This window comes from Anabrus simplex, chromosome 6 (genome assembly GCF_040414725.1).
Source record: "Anabrus simplex isolate iqAnaSimp1 chromosome 6, ASM4041472v1, whole genome shotgun sequence".
NCBI lineage: Eukaryota > Metazoa > Arthropoda > Insecta > Orthoptera > Tettigoniidae > Anabrus > Anabrus simplex.
Window position 1 is genome coordinate 166,157,834 of NC_090270.1, and position 6,000 is coordinate 166,163,833.

Sequence of the window (6,000 nt, forward strand, 5' to 3'; positions counted from 1 at the left end):
GATAACGTTCAAACTTTTAATTTCAATGCCAGATTTGAGTCCAATAATCATATTGCAGGGTGAAGAATTAATAAATTGTTTTGAAAAAAAAAATTTAACCATGTATTATTCGCTCTGCGAGTCTATCCTACTCTGTATCGGCTCCAAAACCAAGTTCCACTCCCTGAGGTCCTACTCATGCCCTTTACCCAAAAACGTTTCCTGGTACAATACGTGACAAACCAGTAATTGGTCAACAGTTATCGTTGATGACCCTGACAGACCAGGTTTAAGGACTGCCTGATTGTCAGACAGGCAGAAACAGGTCAAAAACACTTCTTGTCTACCATCCAGAAATATGTGCAAACTTCATTAGGTCACCTTGTCTCTACAAGAAGTATGTCTGGTTCCATGGCTAAATGGTTATGGTCTTCAGTTCAAGTGGTCCTGGGTTTGATTCCTGGCAAGACCAGGGATTTTATCTTTCCTTCATTAATTCCTCTGACTCAGGGACTGTGTATTTCAGCCACCTTCAACATCTGAATTCATCTTAGGTAGGCCCAATCCTCACAGATGTGCAGGTTGTCTTCAAGGCATCTAATCTAAAGACCTGCACCAAGCCTCTTCAGAGATCACACATATTATTATTATAAGAAGTGTTTCCAGGTGACTAGTAGAGATAGTTTTCCTCCTAAAAATAATATCAATAGCACAGATAAATATACAATCTTGATTGCTTTTATGTTTTCCATCATCACTATTGCTACGCATCTGTTTGCAGTGGTGTCAGCAGAGAACAACAAGGAATGATAGGGACTGGTGATGAACTGTCTTAGCAACAAATTACACATTTCTTTGGGAGAGGGTGATCGCAGGTGAATGCTGCAATCCCTGCCTCACTTCACAGTAGCACATCTCCTCCTACTAATACCATGGCATGGGGAGGTAGGTATAACATCATCATCATCACTGGTATTGATAACAATGGTCACTGATTGTGCAATGGCATGTTGAAAAAATCCTGTGGCACAATGTGCTTACTTTCTTGCCTGAGTACCCAGAAGCCATTTTCGAGTAATATATGCTCACCTATAGACAGTTTGGGTTTTCTAAGAGAGTTTATGTCATACTCCAACATTTCCTTGACCTGCCTTGTCACCTGATTTGTCATCTCTTGAACTTCTGTCGAACGACTTGATTGGATGCCAGCTTCCCCCTGGTAGAATGTTTTGCAATTTGGAGTACAATTTGCATGAAGTGTGAACAAATGTGCCAAATGTATCTTTTTGTTTCCATCCTCAGTTGTATGCATGTATCAAAGCAGCAGAGAGATGCTGAAGGTGACCTTACTCTGGCTGGAGATTTATAATAAGTTATCTCTTGCATGCACTATTAGACATAGAAATGGACTGTATAGCCAAGATGGTAAAGGTGTACTGTGATCACATGGATGACTGTGGTTTCAATTTCCTGTATGGAAGATGAATGATTTAGAAATGAGATTTCCACTTCTGGAGCAGCCCATGGCACTTAGGTTCACTCAGCCTGCACCAACAATGAGTACAGTACCAGGTTAATTCCTGGGTTCAAAGGCAGGCAGGCAGAGAGTGAAGCACTCTAGCTCACTTAGTGCTGAGTTTATAGATAGTAGAAAACCTTCAACTTCCACTCTTTCAAGGGCCTTCATAGCCTGTGTGGAGATGATTTTGCTTTTATTACACTAATAAAATTCTGTTTCAATCAAACGGTTTCTTCATCTTGCTCTTATTTTTATCTGATTGTATAAACCAGTGAATATCTGCCAGATTTTGATCCTAACAATAAAAGCATCATAACATGTAAAATATACTACATTTCAACATAAAATTCCCATAAAATCACAAGATATAGCTAGGATGATAAAATAGGTACAGTAATAGATTATATTCTGATAGATCAAAATGTATGGAAAAATGTCAATTACGTTAATGTCATTCCAAGTGAAGAACATAGACTGTTGGTTGCAGTTATTGCAGAGGAAAGACCTCCCAAAGTCTGTAACAAGAGAGTCCCAAAAATAAAAACTTGGCAACTAACTGAGTCAAGTGTAAAGGAAGAATTCAGGGAAGGTGCCCGCAGGTTGTTGCCAAGAGAAGAACTGACATTGGTAGATGAAAAATGGGATACTCTAAAGAAGGTTGTGGTTGGTACAGCAGAAAACGTACGTGGACGACAGAGTCAAATAAGGAAACCTAAAGAAACTGCCTGATGGAATGATGATATTAAAAAGGCTATCAATGACAGAAACTGCGCAAGAAGATCCTTATATCAAGCAAGAACGTGGAGAGATCAACACGAAATAGAGGAGAAGCTGTCACTTTACAGAAAGAAACAATTACAGGTCAAACAGTTGGTTGTAGCTGAAAAGCAGAAATGCAATGAGTTCTTCAAAATGTATGGAAAAATGTCAATTACGTTAATGTCATTCAAAATGTATGGAAAAATGTCAATTACGTTAATGTCATTCCAAGTGAAGAACATAGACTGTTGGTTGCAGTTATTGCAGAGGAAAGACCTCCCAAAGTCTGTAACAAGAGAGTCCCAAAAATAAAAACTTGGCAACTAACTGAGTCAAGTGTAAAGGAAGAATTCAGGGAAGGTGCCCGCAGCATTAGAACTCAAAATGAATCTATCCAATCTGTAGAACTTTCTAATGGTGAGGAGACTAGGGATAAGACCAAAATATTACAGGAGTTCCAAAGATGCACTTTGAAACTTTGCTGAACTGTTATGAAAATGTCACCCCATTAGATGATGAACCTTATGATTTTGGCAGCACAAATACCACTAATCTGAGATGGTTGGAAGTAGAGACAGGAATATCTAAGCTGAAAAACAACACATCAACTGGATCTGATGAATTAAGTGTTGAGACGATCAAAGCACTAGGAGAGGTAGGACAACAGTGGATGTACAGGGTACTAAATAGAATCTGGAAAGAGAATGTAATACCCAATGACTGGAAGCAAGGAGTCATCATCCCATTGTTGGAAAAAAAAGTGACAGAAAGAAATGTACCAACTACAGAGGTATAACTCTGCTGTCACATGGCCTCAAAATCTACGAATTCATCCTTGAGAGCAGAATTAGAAAATATGTTGAACCTACACTTGAGGAGGAACAACATGGATTTAGACCTCATAGATCACCTATAGACCTCATTTTTGCCACCAGAATGCACTATGAGAAGTATTGGAAGAAAGGTAAAACACTTATAACCGTTTTTCTGAACATCGAGAAAGCATATGACCATGTACCACGCGGGCATATATGGGAATGTTTGAGACATAAGAAAGTGCCTGATGACATCATAGCACAAGTACAACGATTATATGATGAAAGTAAGTGTTGTGTCCAGGTCCAGGATGGAAGGTCAGGTTGATTTAAAACGAAGAGTGGAGTCCAACAAGGAAGTTGTCCCTCACCACTTCTCTTCATAATTATAATGGATGAAGTTTTAAAAGCGGTTAAGAGAAAGGATCCAACAACTAATGCCCTGGTTTTTGCTGATGATGTAATGGTACAGGGTGAGACAGAAGCAGAAGTACAAACTAGACTAGATCTCTGGCATGAAGCTTTTACAACCTTAGGTCTCAAAATCAGCAAAACTAAGACAGTTGGCTTGGTGATGAGTAGAAACTCTCCAACTGTTCATCTATGAATTGGAATGAGGAGATGGAGATTGTAGACAACTTCCAGTATTTAGGTAGTGTTCTGTCATCAGACAATACCATACATCAAGAGATTAGTAACAGAATACAGAAAGCTTCCAAATTCTATCACGCTGTACGTCAAATACTTTGGGATGAAACATTTCCGTTAGTTTCCAAGACCAGCTTGTACAAAATATATCTAGTACCTATATTGAAATATGGTCTGGAAGCAGCAACACTTACTGGACCAACAAAGAGTCGTCTTCAGGCAAAAGAAATGAAGTTTCTCCGTTCTTGTGTACAAAAAACAAAAATGGATAAAATAAGGAATGTGGATATCCGACAACAGCTTGGATTGGAAAGAAGCTTGCTGGAGACTCTAGAAGTGAAGAGATTGCAATGGTATGGTCACATTAAAAATATGAACCCTCACAGGACTCCTCGAACATACTTTGACCACAATGTTCCTGGGAAGAGACCGAGAGGAAGACCTTGTGATGTTTTGGGAAAAACAGATAATGGAGGACCTTGAAATTAGAGATGTGAACTGGTGTCACATATATGAGCAGCATCTGTGGATGGATAGAACAAACTGGAGGAGGCTCATATACAACTGCACCCGGCTTGTTGGAGTGAAGAAATGATGATGATGATGATGATGATAATGACTACGACGATGATGATGATGATGATGATGATGATGATGATGATGATTTCAACTTTAATACCCATTAGCTGTGAGAGATAAGATCTAATGCTTTGGTAGACCATGATCTCATGTGGCCAAACTCTGAGCCAAAGGTATACTGTAATCTAGTGTGTCAGTCGCCTTGCCAAAGTTTGAAACTGTCATCATCCTCTCAGACCATAGTCCAATGAATGGAACAAGTAGAAATCAGAGGAGGCAAGTTCAGGCAATGTATAAAATACATTAGTGATTAGAAATGGTGCCACAGGTGACCTTAATCACATTTGCTTTTGTCAGCTTGTAGCAGAAGCTCCCCTGTGGTTCATTAGTGATGGCTACTAGTAGATGGTTTAAAATTTCTCTTGGGAAGAATTCCTTTGTTGTGAGTACACAGTTTCAACAATTGTGTGATAGATGATAACATACATAACCATACATACAGTCTACCATACACTGGCATTACCTTCTTTTGATGGGGGGATGATTTTGAAATAAATGCACATGGTGCTAACCAATGATAAAAGCACCACATCTTAATGCAGACCAGCAACCTGGACAGAAGGGGATTTTTCCCACTGACAAGTAAGCAAAGAAAAACAGGCATTTTCTTGAGTTGGCTTGGGACCTTACAGCCCACTTTACAGCTTTCTCCAAGCTCATGGATGTGTTCATAAATGATTTTTAAAATGAAAATTGATATCTAACAGAGGTTCATTGGCTGCTATGTATAAAGACAGCATATAAACTGTTCTAAAAAGTTCTTACAACAACCCATTTTTCAGAAGAAACACCATACAATACGCTCTCACTGTCTGGATCCCAGTTGGAAAAAAATTCATACTCAAATACTCTACAAGAATTTTTTTCAGAAAATATTTCCATGAAATCACTTACCACCAAAAATCTTGTTTCTCAGGAGACAAACCTGCAACATCAAGAAACACTCAAGATGTAAAGAGGTTCATTGTAAAATGACAATCGATATGATCAATGATTCATTATTGGGAAGCATTAACATCAAGGCTATAAGTTTTATGAATGAAAATACAGGAGTAACAAGGAGGAAAATATGTACAATTCTAATATCTCAAACAATGGAGGTATTCGATAAATAAAAGAAAGTGCCATGTTACCATCAAGATCAGAAGAAAAAAGTTAACCAAGAGAGCCTGTAGCCTATATCAAATTTACTATCCTGGGAAATATATCTAGCAAGATGCATTTGGCAAATTGTTTATCACAAGTCAAGCATTTTTTCTACCTATGTGAGCCCAGTTTATTGCTCATTTTTTCTATTCTAACTTCCCGTAAGTCAACTCTTGTTTCCTTTCACATCAATGGAATTAGGTTTGCAAAGCATAGAAAGTCTTCAATTTTCCTGTTTTTCATGGCACTTCCAAATCCTTTACCAAGGCTCACATTCTTTAAAGGTCAGAAAACTCTTATCTTCTATCTTACTAAGAGTCTCATTATTTTACCCTTTAAAAAAATGTATTGTACCAGGAACCGCCAGCGGTCTGGAACATAATTTATTTCAGCGTGAGGTACTGCGAAGTAAACAAGGTCACAGCTGGAACTTTCGAGAGAGAGCGAGTAACTACGTCCCGAGCTTCACGCAAGGAAGTGACATTACTATGACGC

At 38.5% G+C, this 6,000-nt stretch overlaps 1 long non-coding RNA gene across 1 annotated transcript in view; it reads right to left on the reverse strand.

Moving 5' to 3' along the window:
- LOC136875609 (uncharacterized) overlaps positions 1–5,289 on the reverse strand; it is a 73,186-nt gene extending 67,897 nt beyond the window's left edge. The window contains exon 1 of the long non-coding RNA XR_010860494.2: positions 5,254–5,289. This is a non-coding gene — a long non-coding RNA (uncharacterized lncRNA). The remainder of the gene's footprint in view (positions 1–5,253) is intronic.
- Between the last annotated feature and the right edge of the window lie 711 nt (positions 5,290–6,000).